Source organism: Marmota monax, unplaced genomic scaffold (assembly GCF_021218885.2).
Source record: "Marmota monax isolate L192 unplaced genomic scaffold, Marmota_monax_Labrador192_F-V1.1 WCK01_AAM20220418_F8-fsc00011, whole genome shotgun sequence".
Taxonomy (NCBI): domain Eukaryota; kingdom Metazoa; phylum Chordata; class Mammalia; order Rodentia; family Sciuridae; genus Marmota; species Marmota monax.
The window spans coordinates 23169618-23186168 of NW_026693082.1; the positions used below are offsets into that span (position 1 = coordinate 23169618).

Here is a 16551-nt window from a genome sequence, read left to right on the forward strand (position 1 = left end):
GGTCAGTTCTCCAAACTATGCCCCTACCTTATTCTGATCTCCTGGGCTTCCCCAGTGGTCCAAGTGCCCTGTTTGAGTAGAAGTTACAACAGATTTTATTTTTGTCCCTTTTCACCATCTTGAAGGCTTTATTAACAACTTCCATTAGGAAATATATTTCTTAAATTCCAATTCTGTATATTTTTTTCTGCCTAATGGACCCCAAGTGCATATGTTTCCCTAGTACCTTAAACTCAGTTTATGTCTAAAATTGAACTCATTGCCTCCTCTTTCCTACCAGCTCTTCCTCTAGGCTTTATTCTCATTTCTGTTGATGACGCCATCATCCATCCCATTTCCCAAGCGCAAAACCTGGAATTGCCTGTCCTTCCAACTTCTCCCTCACTTTTCATATTCAGCACTGGCTGAATGTTTGTTCATCCCTGTATCTTTTTTTCTAACTCTTCATTCTGCCTTTGTTTATACAGTTTTCACTGTGGGATGCAATTCCTCCTTATTATCCATTAAGAGCCATTAAAGGTGTTTTCTACTCCCCCAAATTATCTTTCCAGCTGGAAATACCATCTTAAAAATTGTTTTTAAAAAAACAAACCAACACAAACAGCACCCAAAATTTATTTTGTCATTATTTGTGTGCCTGTCGAATTGTCCTGTGGTAGTGAAAATACCTGAGATAAAGGTGTCATGCATATGTAGTTTACTATAACATCAAAACCCACACAGATAGTCCTAAATTGGTCCCTGAACTCCAGGCATAGAACCAAGCATTGCTGCCTGGCACAGAAGACCTTGATGTGTGCACTATAGTGTCACCTTTTGTGGTTTCCAGGTTTACTCCAACATTTTTGCTGTTTATATTGACTCACAGTGATGACAATTTTTGTAGGAAATGCTTTCACAAGCACCAATTTTCCCACATTCCCAACATAGCTAAGCTACACAACCATAAAGCAGATGGAGAAGGAAATCAAAAGAAGTCAAATAGTCAAAACAATGGTACAACCACGTGGAGAACAGTTTGAGTTTCTTAAAAGATTAAACATCGTTACCCCATGATTCAGTGGTTCTTCTCCTAAGGTATATATCCAAGAGAAAAGAAAATATATGTTCTCATAAATAACTGTACACAAAGGTTAACAGCATTATTCATAAAACTGTAAAATGCAAACTACCCAAATGCCCATCACCTGATCAGTGTATAAACAATATATGGTACAGCCATGCAAAGGAATTTTATTCAGTTGCATAAAGGAATGAATTACGGATGCTTGTTGTGGCGTGGGAGAAACTTGAAGACATAAGCTAAGTGAAAGAATTCAGTCAAAAAACGTCATGTATTTTGTAAGTCCATTCATATAAAATGTCCAGAATAGGCAAATCTGTACAAAGTAGAGTAGTGGTTACTATGCATTGGAAGAGGGTATGGGGGCGGGGGTGGGGGGAGGCTGTTAACAGGTATGAGGTTTCCTTAAATTAATGAAAATGTTCTGGAATTAGATAGTGGTAATAGTAGACCAACTCTGGCTATTCTAAATTCTACATTTGGAAACAACTGAACTTTTATTGTATGTGAATCATATCTCATTAAGAATATTATTTTAAAAAGTGAAAAAAAATCTAAAGTAAATGGAGAAACTGTTTGATGCTTTGTTGAACCAGGGTGGGCCCTTGACTGCAGTTAGGTCACTTAAAGCACTTTTACAGATGAGCAGATCAAGGTTCAGAGAGGTAAGTGACCCTACTTGGTGGGGATGGAGAAAGGAACTATTTTTTAAAATACATGCTTGTTCTGCTAGTCATGTTGCCTTCTCAGGGGAACACACACCTCATATCAGGTGTGTCTTTGTGGACACACCTATCTCTGTAGAACCTGAGGGCAGCATACATTTCAAGTATAAATTAACTAAGAATTAAGCCTTACCCATGTCCTTCTGGTGCCTCAAAGGGTGCTGTAGATGTGTGCTTATTAGTGTTTGCATTTTTCTCACTCTGTTAATAGTGTTTTGTATTCTCACTAGAAACAGAGTGGTTGCTGGTTATGCCTATGAGAGGAGAATGATTGGAAGCTGTATTTAGGGGTGGCTTTGATTTCTTATGCCCACAAGGGTGAAGACAAAATGCACAAGAGAATAAAGGAGAGGATTTTAATCAAGCTTTTGAAGGGGGAGAATGTTCATTAATAATAATGATTGTCTCAAAGAGAAGGGAGTAAATATTGGGTTATCTAGGGAGAAATCTTATTGATTTCATCCAATGAGGGAGTCATTGAGGGTGGAAGTGGGTCTTATAATAGGAGAGCACAGAGTGGTCCTTCGCCATCAGCTGTTTCTTCAACTGCATCTTCTCTAAAATTAATAGTACATTGAAATTATGTGTACTTCCATATCTGGTATTATAAAGATGATAGCAATCTGGTAATGTCACTCATGTATTGCCCCCTCTTTACACAATTGTGATGAGGCTCATTTATTCTCTGATGGCCAGTTTTGAAGGAAACACAAAAGAAGATTAACCAAAGAATTCATGAAAGAAGGACTAACTTGTCAGAACAAGGTAACAGTGTCTTGGCAAAGTTACTGCTGAGCCAGAGTCACTGCCAGGTAGGAAGCATGAACTCAGCAGGTGAGTAACTTTGGAGGGAGCTGAAGGAATGATTTTTCTTAAGAGCAGCGGGAGTTATTTTTGAATATAAGAAGTGGTCAGAATTCCCAGACGTGGTGTTGTCAGGACTGATTTTGTTCCAGCATAGAATAGCTCCATAACAAATTAGTCTATTTCATTTTTATTTTTTTCCTAAGCCTAATTTCCATGATTTCACCATATGGAAACTCTGACTTTTAAAAAGAACTTGCTCCATGGAGCAAGCTTGGTACATTTTTCAAATGTTTCTTGACATTAACAGCTCTATTTCTCAATTAGCAAAGGGAATAAAGTTGATTATGCATATCCATGGGGTGACAATTTACATCTGATTAGCAGCTCTAAGGTATACATTAAAAGGTCACTATAAATAACTTTTACTTCTTTTGTTCTCAGAAAGACCAGTCACTAAGTCCTAGCTTTCCCCCACTTCCCATGGTTGATAAAACTCTATTTTAAGATGAACTTAAACTGATATTGGATAATAAAATCTATAGAATTTAAAGCTTTTTTAGTTGACATTTTGCTTGTTGCATTTTTCCTATCCATATTCTGATACCCATCTGCTTTTGTGACAACTATTAGCTAATTATAGACATTAAGTAAATAGATAAATAAATAAGGAACATATGTATAGGCTTACATGACTTGGTAACCTATCATGGGTTTATCCTTAGTACCAAAAGGTCTTCCATCTCTTTTGCTTTTAAAGAGCAAATTGTCTGAAGGGGAAGGAGGAATAGCTCTACCTCCTCTACTATAACAATGGTAAGAGTCCTTGAATAGGAAACAGTTCAATCTTATTTGTTTTTCTAAATATATATATATTTATATTTTTATATATATATTTATATTTATATATATATTTATATATATATATAAATATATATATATATTTTCTAAATATATATATATTTTCTAAATTTATATATATATAATTTTTTTTAAGTTGTAGTTGGACACAATGCCTTCATTTTATTTATTTATTTTCATATGGTGCTGAGGACCCGGTGCCTCGCACATGCTAGGCAAGTGCTCTACTGCTGAGCCACAGCCACAGCCTTGGAAACAGTTTATTCTTGTTTTATGTTTACTGGGATCAGAATGACAGCTGTCTGTCTTATAAGACAATATAAGAAAGTATAAGATTCAGAAAAAGAAATTGATAGTGTTGATTGCACAGGCAGTACTTTGGTGGTCTTATGTATTATGACTTTATGTTAATTGGATGTGATACAGCTGTTGAGAATGGACTTTGAGAGGTCCTTCTTGGTAGTTGGTATGATTTAGTTAAAATGGCAACTTTTCCAGACATGTGATTACTCTCTCAATTCATTCATATGAACTCTTTTTTTGTCTGCTCCATTCTTTTTAAACAGTGGAAATAATTATGTAGTTGATCATTATTTTTAATTGAAAAAGTATACATGCTCTTTAAAAAAAATCAAAATCAAAAAGGTGTGATGATAGAAAGAAGGGTTGAAGAAGGAATTCATTCATTATATCTTAGATGGTATACATTTTAGTAAGTACTCTTTCAAAGGTTTTTATGTTTGTTTGCTTCTTTTTCTGGGCATGTAAACATACCTGTTTTCAGAGAAGTATATTATGCATTGTTTTTAACCCAAAATTTGAAAAAAAATATAGCATATACTTAGCTTTCTGTGTAAATATGCATATCATTGATTTTGATGAGTACATGATATTACTATTCCATGACTAGATATAATGGTCAAGGAGCTAGTATAATTTGTTTGACAGCTCTCTTTTGATGTGTGTTTAGGTTATTTGGTAGGATAAATGCTAATGAACATTTTAGGTCATACTTTTTAATATGTGCTGTTAAAACTATTTTCCAGAAATTTTTATGAGTTTATTTTTATCAGTAGTATTTAATAGTGCCCATTTTCTCACAACTTTCATTTATAACTCAAGAGTATTTTAAAATCTTTACTATTATCTTATACAAAATAGCATGTAAAATATGAATTTCCTTGATTTTAAAATTTCATGTAAATTTGGAGGCAATTTGTATGTTTGTTCATGTCATTTATTCTGATTTTTCTAATGGGAAGCTTTTCTTTTTATTGATTCACAAGAATTCTTTATATACTAGGGAGATTAGTCACTTGCTATATAAATCAATTTACTCAGAATATGTTAGGTTCTAGGCAGTGTGCTAAATATACATTTTTTTTTTTTGGTATTTAATGATTGTGTTTTCACTTGGACTTACAGTATTTTTTTTCCAATTGAAGAACTACTTATTTAGTCAAATGTATCAATCTTTGTAGTTTCTGGCTTTTAAAATCATGCTTGGAAAACAATCTTCCTTCTGGATTATAGAAATTGTCTCTTAAATTTTATTCTAGTTTTGTGATTTAAAAAAACATTTAAATATTTAATCCTCGTGGGGTTAATTTTGGGGAAAATAATTGGTAAGGATAGGGAATTATTTTTTCTACATATTTAACTCATTATCCCAACGCCATTATTTTAGAATTGACTGCTTTGCCACTTTCATCATACATGAAGTTCCCATGGGTCTTTGGATCTAATTCTGTTTCCTCTATTGGGTTCCAGAGATCTGTTACATTTGCTATCTCAGAGATACAAAAATAGATCATCATGTAGAAGTATTAATTCACTCAGAGTTAGATAGGGAGTGCTTGGAGAATATTGAGAATGAGTCTTAAGTTTCCAGGAGGTGACCCCCTAGTGAACCTTAAAGATATGGTTGGAGTGAGTCAAGAGAGAATCTGGTGGGGTAATGAGGCAGTGCAGAGACTTGAGTGTGAACAAAGTCTCAGGAGTAAGAACCAGCAGATGTATGTGTATGGTATGAAATATGGGGCACAATTCATGAGAAGTGAGGTTGTGGCCATGGTCAGGCACCTAATGTTAGGAGAGTTCCTCTGTCATGTCATACATGTAGACTGATCTCAGATGGCATATATTGTTATAGTGTTTTAAGCACTATCTGAAATGTGTTGTAGATAGATTTTTTTTTCTTTTCATGGAAGGTGACTAGGATTCATTATAGAAAAATTAGCCTGTAAACAAGGAAATCTCCAGAGGTTTCTGTAGTAATCCAGATAAGTGACCTGGACTAAGATGGGGGCCATGGAAAGAGAACAGGGCAGACAAAAGACCTATTTGGTGATTACTTATGAAAAATGATGGATAATGCAGATTGAAGAGTGAAGCATTGGTTTCTCAGCATTGGTGAATATCATCATGGAAGAAACAAAAGTGTCTTGTAAAGAGAAAGAGATGGCAGGGTTGACTTGTCTGCTTAAGGAGAATAAAAGAAAAAAGAGAAGGATCTAACCAAACAGATTCGATGGACTTTCAGCCCAGTTGCCATTTGAAGGCATTAGATATAGTGCTCAAATATTCTTTTGAACAAACGCCTGACTTTTCCCAAGCTATGTCAACATTATATTGGCCAGTTCTTGCTCATCTCCACACCCACCCGTTCAGACTAGCTGAGAGATCCTAGATTTTTTTTTTTAAACTACATGTTGAACAGCTAGTGGGAAACAAATTACAGTTTTTCAGTTTCATACATTATCCGTATCAGCAGCTAAATTTCTAGATGTGCTTTGCTGATGATATTTGAAGCTAGCAGACTTTGAATAATGATGACTCTATAAAAGTAGCAATAAGAAAGACTTGTTGGAGCTGACAGAAAATCTCATCACAGAAGCCTGAGTAGAAATGCTGCTTGCAAAGTTTTCCTGTTTATATACACTGGTTGATATAATAATAATTCTTTATCTCCAATAAAGAATTAACTTTTCTAATTGGAAGGCTATTTTCCATAGCTCAACTCACACCTGATGTGAGTTACAATGTGAGGAGCAGTAAAAGAACAAGAAAATGTGCATGATTTGTGTTTGTGAACTGCTAACTGAGTGTCATTAAGTAAAGACACATGGATAGCATTGTTACTATCTTCAATTTATATTTATTGAATACCATGATGTTTGAGGTCAGGCTTATAAATAGTTACTTGGTTAGATTGAGTACACTAATAATTTATGAAGGGCAACTAGAAGAGGTTACTAATTTGTTCTCTTTACTATCTGTGTAATCTGTGTGCCTTTGGGGCAGATAATCTTTTAAAAATCTGCTTGTCTTTTAAAAAACTTATTTGTAAGCAAGACTGATCATTTTTTCTGCTTGAAAAAAAAGCACTATAGATACAAACCCCTCCAAACACCCTCACATTCTGAAGAGAGAGAAGAGGGTAGATTGATAGACCCTGCTCTGCTATTTGGTAGTATGCCAAGATCTCAGGTTCCTCTCTTTCTAGCTGAGGACTCTTGGATGTAAGAACAGAGGAAGGGCATATGGGTGTTCCTGCCTGAATATTTTATTAAAGCTACATGCTCAGTTGTGTTTTATAATAATGGGAGCATGGCTTAAAATGTCAGGGAAGCTAGCATCTTTTCTTTGGTCTTGTCACCCAAAGCCATGAACAGGGGTAGGGTGGGAGGTGAAGGAAAAGCTTTGAGCAAAGCAGAGAGCATGGAGCATTGCAAAAAATGGAAGCAAAAAAGAAATACATTTTGGTAAGAAATCCTGTGTGTGTGTGTGTGTGTGTATATGTAGAGACACAGGTATATATTCATATTTATATTAATGTTTACATGTATATAAGATCATATAAAATTCTTGATGCAAAATACACACTTAGGTTGATTTTTGTGGTGTCTACAAAAGTAAATGGAAAAAAATGAATATTACAATACACAGCTCTAAAGCAATCCATCTACAGGGTCATGAAAACTGGACTTTTTTAAGGAGTCACCGTTGCCATTTTCTCTTAACTGCAATTTGGCTCATTTTTAATTCAAATATCTGAGGTACCTAGCTTATCAGAGATGGGTTCAATTCCTAATGATTATTTCTATGTCCAGTCATTAAGTATATAACACAACCTCCTAATTTTATTTTCATTTTGTTGTTGTTCTTCTTGGCTGGACCCTCTTATCTGAATTAATCTGCTGACATTGATGTTCATCGGAGCTCTGACTTGGTCTCAAGCTTCAGTTTCCTGGATTGCTTTCATTCATCTTCATGCGTTCCTGGCCTATTGGACTCTACTGGTGGATCCTAGTAGCTCTCTACCCTCTCAACCCTTGATCCTAGAAACACAGTGAATCCTGCATTTCCCAGCTTCTCTCGAAGTTGCTTCATCTCCCATTTAGTTCACGAATCAGTATGTTTCAGCCTTGGGCCAAATTCAGCCTGCTGGCCAGTTTTTTTAGGAAATTTTATTGGAACACGAGTGAATTCATTCATTTGCATGTTGTCTATGTCCATTTTTCTCACTACCACAGAAGAGTTGAGTGTTAGTGACAGAAACCATATGGTTGGTAAAGCTTAGATATTTCTTATCTGGTCTTTTTTAGAAAAAATAATTGCCAATCACTGATCTAGTCAATTTCCAAAGCTTGTTAATTTTGTCTTCTTGGTATTAAACTGATTGACTTCACTTCCAGTAGCACCTTTACCATCCTCATTTGGACTACTGAAATAGCATCTTAAATGGTTTCTGTGCATCTGATCTCACATTCTCATAATCCATATTCAGAGATATGGCAGCCAGAGCAATCTTGCTAAAAAAGGAAAATGTTGAGGTCTACTTGTTACTACAGTTAGCCTGCTCTAATGATACTACTCCTAAATCCGTATGTCTGTATCTTCAACCCAAGTTTCTCTCCAGAAACTCAGCCTGAAATGTCACCAGCTGGGTTAAAATCCTTCAGTGCCTTTCCGTTTTCCAGCCACTGACGGATTTTAACCCAGACCTGAGCTCACCTCCTCACTTAAACTAACCCTTCTTAACTTTTAGGTGTTTTGTTTATATCATGTTTTCTATTGTCTTTTGGTCTCCCTCCTTTCCCATAGTCTGTTCACCTAGGTAAATATTGTTTGTTTCTCGGGTCAAAACTTGGCTAGAGGTCTTTACTGATCTTCAGATTAGATTTGATCTCCTTCATATGTGTCCCACAGTCCCTTGAGTTTCCTGTCACTATACTTATACACTTTATTGGTTTCATTATTTATCTTTCTTCTTCTCACTTCTGCAAAAGGAGGCACCTTGTGTCTACTGGGTCTTGCAGAATATCTAACATCCGACATACTTGGAATATGGTTGGCAGGTTATAGGCAGTGCTGCAGAGATAATATCAAGTCAGATTTCCTGCCCTCCATTCCCTCCAGGATATTACAATAAGAAGAATATCTTTTTAGAATATGAGTTTTAATTGACTCAATTAAATTCAAAGAAAAATATTCATGAAATAATCTGGCTTGGTGGATGCAAAAGAGTAGGAGATATACAGAATAAGGAGCAGGAATCTGACACAGACATGTAACCACACACAGTACTTACATAATTACAAAAATATCCTGGACACCTAATCCTCCAAACAGACATGATCCACCTCCCCATCTAAGTGTATCCATGTCAATTGTCTTCAGTCATAAAGAATAGAAAAAAAAGGACCTTTCTTTTTGTCCCAGTAGAGAGAGCCCTGGAGCAAATTGTCATTTATTCATTGTTCCATTCAATCTTTCATTTGTTTGTTTAACAAATATTTGTTAAGCATGAATACCAGATGCTTAGAATACAAATGTTAAGGGGAAAAAGGAGCTATTACACTAGTTGGAAGGCAGACACCTAAAATCTAATTATAGGACAATATGGTAAGCACTGTAATTTAGCAATTTGTACAAAGTAGTATGAGAGCACAGAGGAGGAAGCAAATTATGTTTTCACCTGTTTCTGGTGAGATGAAAATGGAACTGTTATATGTGTGTGTTTTTTGTGAGGAGCAGAGGATGTGGATAAAGTTCACCTCTCTCGTGTTTCAGTTTTGCCTCAGTAATTTCTTGTTGCTGTCTTCCTCACTTCTCTCTGGGGCTGGGATGAAGATGCTATGCTCTTTTCCATGTGAATTTGCTTAGCAGTTGGAATAATTCATTGCTGCTGGACCAGCAGTAGCAGCATTTCTTCCACATTCTTGGTTGAGTCACAGGAGAGAAGAGAGATGCTGTTCCCATGACGTCACCACTCCTCCCCAAACTCCCGGGAGATGTGGTAGGAAAACTCAGCTCCTGGGCGTTGACCACTTGAAATAGCCAAATGGAGACGTGTCAAACTTGAAATACCATGCAAATGTGGCCGGAGTCTGCGTGAAAAACTTTGTTTAGCGGAAAAATTACTTAGTTAAGAACGAACTCCAGTCTTTGTGGGCAAATATTCAATTTTAGACCCTCCTTTTGCTTCCTTAATCAAGAGATAATAGAAATGAACCAACAATGAAGTAGGAGAGAAATCCACCCCCAGATTGTTTCTCTTTAATTCTGGTCTTTTTTTTTTTTTTTAAAGGAACTCTGATTTTTCTACTCAGATCTTTTCCTTCATCCTCCAGAATTCTTGAAAATAGGCTAATTGTGAGGAAAAATTTCACTGATCATTGATAAACACAAGAAATTGATAGCATGTATTCATATCCCATTTCTGCCACTTAACCGAGGATACTTGAATGAGTTAATTATGCTCACTAAGCTTTGGTTTCCTCACTTTAAAAATTAGAATATTAATATTACTATTTACCTCAAAAGGGTATATTGAGAATTGAATGAAATAACACAAATAAAGTCTGTATATTCCAAGAGCTTCTTAAAGTTATCTTTTGTTTTCAACTCCACTATCCAAGCCTTGTTACATTTTCTTGTCTGTTTCCTTTGCCATTCCAATCACAATGGGAGCAAAAACCTGCTGAGAGATCATTCTAAGAGATTACAACTTTTTTTTTTTTTAATATGGGGGATTGAACCCAGGGGGGCTCTACCAGGGATTGTTCTACATCCCCAGCCCTTTTTATTTTTTATTTAGAGTCAGGTTCTCACTAAGTTGCTGAGGGTCTTGCTAATTTTCCCAGTCTGGCCTTGAACTTTGGATTCTCCAGCCTCATCCTCCCAAGTTGCTGAGATTATAGGTGCCCAACACCATGCCTAGCAGGATTCACATGACTTTTGACTCCTTGTGAGACAGAAAGATGAACTACCCATAGGGCAGCCAGGAAGAGGGTCTCAGAGAAGAAAAGGAGGAAGAGAGAATTGGGGAATCAAACTCTGACCCCAGCTATTCCTAGTTACAAAGAGAGTTTCTTAACAGCCCCTAGACACAACCAACCCCAAAGGTACCTCTTCTTGTGCCAACAGACCCCTCATCCCTACTCTTTTGCTGAGTAAGTTTTAGAAATCACTTTCTCCAGATTTGCTGAAGAAGGCAAAATAGAGTTTATTGACTCCCTTTCTAAATCCTATATCCCACCAATCATTTATAGGCACAGATCAAGCCCATAGAAATCCCTAGACAACAGACACCTGTTGGCTTCCCTGTCTTGGGACCCCTTCTTCTTTGGAAGCTCTGCTTTCCATTACTCTAATAAATCCTGTTACTTTGCTCTCACCCTTGTGTATGTGGATTTCATTCTTCAAATTTTCGAGATAAAGAACCTACCCATCCACCTCCCACCCCTGCTACGCTTGATATGATGGCTGACACTTCACTTACAATTGCAGATTTCTGAGTGTTAAACCATGTAACACACACACACACACACACACACACACACATTTTTTGGTGTTTCCCCTCTGGGTTTTCTAAAAAGCTATGGCAATTTTTTTGCAAATCCTGATCTGGGTTGGTCTGGTAAGTAATGGGTAAACCTCTCCTCAGGCCAGGGTGCTCTCACTCTCCAGAATGCCCCGGAGGCAACCACTGGCTGAGCTCCAGTTGAGCTCACAGTCATCTCAAAGTCCAGAAAGATGAAAACAGCAGAGGAATACAGATGTCTATAATTCATTAGCCTTTAATCCCACCACGAGCACCATAATGAAAATAAATCTGTCACCATTTAATGCTTTTCTTCCAGAATTTCCTATTGAATTAAGGCCTTACATAGCTCAGAGTCTGAATTGCCAAGTACACTGACTCATTTCTTCATTATGTAAGCCATTAATAGGTTACTGCTCAGGTCCTGGAATACCTGCTGCAGGCTAACAGCAAGGTGCCCAAATGACTCTCAGCTGTGCCCTTACACTTTCCCTCACCTGGGCTCCCCAGAGAAACCACACTCAGCTCCTCACCATTAGCTCTGAGTCCTGCACTGAGGCCTCATTAGCATCCAAAAGCTCCTCCTCTCCTCTGCCTTCCTGGCAGCAACCTACCCAGGGGAGAAGGAAACTATGCAAGAGGCAGTATGCAATTACTGGGGAGAGAAACTTCTTGCAGAAAATGCAGATAGACTAGATCTGGATGTAGGGAAATATGAAGAGACACAGTGTGGGAAAGTGTCATCCGAGTGAACTTGAAAGCTGAGACAGACTCTCTGGCACCAAGTTGTATTTAAAGCAAACATCACACCGTGGAGAATGACCTTGGGGATCCTGGGAAATTGAGGAAGAGCAGCATGATTTACACAATGAGGCCAAAAGGAAAGCACATGCTTAAGAAATAGTAATATCTAAAAACTGTCACCTCTAAAGAGACATCTTAAATACTATGTCTTTGATTTTTTTAGCTATGATCATGATCTATCTGTACATATATATGTATATATGTGTATATATACTAGTTTGAGTATAGTATATACATTCCCATTTTATAATTATCTAGGAAAAATATCATTGCAAAAAATCCATGGAAAGACTTAGCTTGTCAGCATCTGTGCTTGACTATATCTACTATGCATGGAGAAGCATTGGCTCAATTGAGCTCTTTTCTTTTTCCTGTCTCTCTAAAGAGTTCATATCATCCAGCCTGATAAATGCAAACATGGGAATTCAATTGCTTCTGAAGATTACCTCTTCTCTGTAGGGTGGTAGTCCTCAGAGGAGTTCCAAAGCCTCAAAAACAAAGATATTATTATCTCCTAATCATTATAACCACTGGTGTGGATTAGAGGTGCTATTGGGGGCATTGATGATGATGTTTTAAAAAGAGTTCCAATTGCCTTTCATAACCACTCAAAAGTTCATCAGAATATACTGTATTTTACATATCAGTGCTAGGAAACATCCCGAGATTTCAGACTTTCGCTCATCTTCATCTTTACTTTAAACATGCTTTTATTTACTTCATTTATAGTGTCCCATCAAGTAGGGCTAGGGGAAGTCCTTCATAATCACTTGGATTCCTTAATAACAGAGATACTTTTGTTTACCACACAAGAGTAAGGAATTTGACATATTATGACATGTATTACTTTTACCAGGCATTAAAATAACATTGCCCCAAGAATTTAAGAGGACAATATGACAAATATATCAATGTCTAAAACTGAAGAGAGAAAAGGACCTAGGTGTTCAAGAGAGTGTGATATTACTTCTGGTTGGAACAACCTCACGGAGTTGGTGGACATTTAAGGTGGACCCCATATATAATCCAGTTTGGGCAGGTGAGGTTACTTCCTGCACAGATGTGCATCTTCATTAGCTTATGGGGTGATCTCTGTGGAGGCAGAATATGATTTGTCTTTTTCATCCTTAATAATAAATGATTGAGTAGTTGAGACAACAATCTTGCCAGAAGCAGCAAAACAACCATTCTTTCTAGTGGGAAATATAAGTTGAGGTAATACAGCCATAATATTCACCTACGTGGTAGAACATATAGCCTTGGAATGCTTTTAAGAGACCATGTTTATTTGACCTCTCTGTTAGCTTCCTAGACATAATTACTTCCATGCTATATTAAAGAGATGGTGAAAGAGTGAATGGATGACTTAAGGGGGTTGTCTGATTGAGCCTCCAATCATCCTTGGAGAAGGAAATGTGACTGCTTCATCCTGGAAGGAAGAGAAACCATCTCAGAAACCTAACTGGAGTTGGTCTACTTTTAAATCTCTGTCTTTTGGTTCTATTGTTTTTGATACACTGCTTTGCATTTAATTAGGAGAGGATATACTGAACTCAGAAATCACTATTGCATTAGTGTAGTGAGCCTGGAAAGATCCAGGAGTCAGGGACACCAGTTCCTTCTTCCCATCATCAGCTAAAACCCTGGGCCTGCTTCTGCAACTGTGGAGATACTCTAATGCCTTCTTCTGCAACCCTAGCCTCTCCTGTCACAGGTTTATCTGGAGGCCACTGAGGAGCTCCATGGCCAGTGGGGGAGGTAGGATGCTTGAAAATACCTCATGCTATGCAGCCCCCTTCACCAAGGATTTACTGGATAGTTGTAAGAACCTCAGAAGAGTGCACAGCAGCCAGCCACAGAAGGAGAGTTTCTCAGCAAGCATCTGCCATTGACCTTGACCTAATTCGTCCTGTTTTGGCTGACAGTTCCAAAGATAAAGGTTGAGGTACCTATTAGATTTGATGTGCCACATTCTCCTTCTGAAGCTGTTTGTTTTACTAGCTAGTAATTCAATTCTATTAAAAACCCAAGGTTTATTTTATAAGCATGACAACTAGCCATTATATGAGTAGTATTCCACAGGCCCTAAGCAGAACATGTAAAATGTCATTTCAAGTGCCAGTTTTTTCCTAATGCTTTTTTTTTTTCTTTACAGAATTTTGAAAGCGGCTTAAATCTAATTGGCTCCCCCAGGATCTCAACTCCTGTTACATTTGTGGCATTTCTCTTTTCTGAGAGGCATCTGGAGAGACTGAGCTGCTGCTGCTGGCTGGCATGCAGGGTAGGAGGATGCAGCAATTTTTTTTTTCCTTCCTTCCTTAGACACTTTCAAATCTTGCCTCAACTCTTCTTGAGCTTTGAACACTTGATTTTTGCTTTTTTTTTTTTTTGTGTGACAATGGGTACTGCCTTTCCTATTATTGAATTTCCTATGAGTGAGAATAGCATCCACTACTGCGTCCACCCATGGTAGCCAGCCTGCATCTCCTGTGAGAGAAAAGGAAAAACAAAACACATAATAGTAGTCAGGGACAGAGCCACATAAATAATATTTACCAAATGTAGCTCTAATAAGCTAGCTTTATGCAAAGTTCATTCACAAAAAGTAAACACCTCTTTGGACAATGGAAGGGAATTATTTTTATTGGTCCAAAATCAGAAGTTTCTGTAGTCTAAACAACTATGAAGAGACTGCCCAAACCTTTCCCTTCATCACAGTGAGTTCATACTGTCTAAACCCTGCATGGTGAAGTGAATGAGAGGAGAGAAAGGATGCTCCCCTGAGGCCAGGAATAAGGACAGGGGAGAGTGGAAGCAAACACGTGAAAGAGGAGAGAGAGAAGGACTTTCCTACCTCTTTCAAAATGTTTTAGTTGGATTCTTAATCTTAAGGATCTGAGTTATGTTAACAGAAAAACAGACTGTTTTCAATACATTATTAAAAAGGCTCTAGCTTCGGAGCCTCAGTCTTCCACTATGCAGTTGAATCCTGGGAGGAAGGAATGATGCCCATTTAGGATGCCACGTACCTGGTTTGGACAAAGCATGCTCTAGACATTCAGAAGCCAGATGCAAAGGCTTGTTGAATATATTCCATCAGCTGCCTTTTGCTGTTGGGATAAAAATAGCACAGGAAGCACTGGCAAGAAAGTTGTTCATCCTCTGGAAAATAAATCAAGTTTCTGTATTAGGATAGCCTAATCTTAAAATGTTCACTACCTCCTCCTCCTACCATAAGCTAGACTAATGACAATAAGAATGGGCTTGAACTTTGTTTTGATTAAGTGCCTCTTGATATTGTGTGAGTGTGAGTGAATGAGTGTGTGTGTGTGTATGTGTGTGTGTGATGGCCCAAGTGGGAATATCTGTTTAATTGCAATCTGGTTGTCCTGTTATTGGTTAGGCAGGACCTGCCCAAGCATAGAAAAACCTAATTTCAGGCTTAGCAGGCAATGAAGTTAATAATAAAACATGTTTATTGAATTAAAAACAGTAATATTTTTACTAATTCATTTAAAAATATTTCTCCAAGATTTTCTTCCCAAGGGAAAAATTTATATATCTGCCAAATGGGATAAGGGCCAGCCAGACTACATTTTGGTAAATATATTCATTTTGTGGTCCTAAGGGAGAAAGCACAGACTCAGGGAGTCCAGTTTTAATTTTGTGTGTGTCATTATAGAGTTGTACAACTGGGGGCGAGTCTTTGTCTCACTGGCTCTTGATTTTTCTCATGCATTAACAAAGAAAATTGGATTAAGTGATTTCTAAGGTCCTTTCTACATCTAATTTTCTACAAAAAAAGTATAAACAGTAGAAGGAGATGCACAGAAATAGTTGGGAGAAGATGAGCGTGGAAGCTCAGTGCATGAGGAAGGGCTTACTGGGGAGAGAAGGGAGAGGAGCAGGGTAGGTGTTCCCTCCCTATCTCCTCTCCTGCCTTTCTTGTGTCTCAGTATAATCCAGAAGTGTTCTCTCTCTCTCTCTCTCTCTCTCTCCTCTTTCATGTGATTGTTTCTTTACATCATCTCTCTCCACTTCCACTCACCTCTATCTTTACCTCTCTGAGCAATGAATATAGTAAGGATTTGTCAGGAAGAGGCAGGAATATTGATGAAATCTGAAAAAATAATTTTTGAGTATGTTTTTGTCCTTTCATTTCATTCTTTTAAATTTTAATTTGTTATATATGACAGCAGAATGCATTACAGTTCATATTACACCTATAAAGCACAATTTTTCATATCTCTGGTTGTATAGAAAGTATGTTCACACGATTCGTGCCTTCATACATATACTTAGGGTAATGATGCTCATCTCATTCCACCCTCTTTTCTATCCGCATGCCACTTCCCTTCCCCTCCCACCCCTTTGCCTTATCTAGAGTTTGTCTAATCTTCCCATGCTCCCCCTTCCAACCCCACTATGAATCAGCCTCCTTATATCAGAGAAAACATTTGGCATTT

General features: G+C 37.4%; 1 protein-coding gene across 5 annotated transcripts in view; it reads left to right on the forward strand.

Moving 5' to 3' along the window:
* Enox1 (ecto-NOX disulfide-thiol exchanger 1) overlaps positions 1–16551 on the forward strand; it is a 542803-nt gene that overhangs the window by 67557 nt on the left and 458695 nt on the right. For 3 of the 5 annotated variants that reach the window (XM_046454324.2, XM_046454323.2, XM_058582598.1), the window contains exon 2: positions 14241–14366. The exons of the other annotated variants lie outside the window; for them this stretch is intronic. The gene's annotated coding sequence lies outside the window, so the exon portion shown is untranslated. The remainder of the gene's footprint in view (positions 1–14240; positions 14367–16551) is intronic. 5 annotated transcript variants of the gene reach the window in all.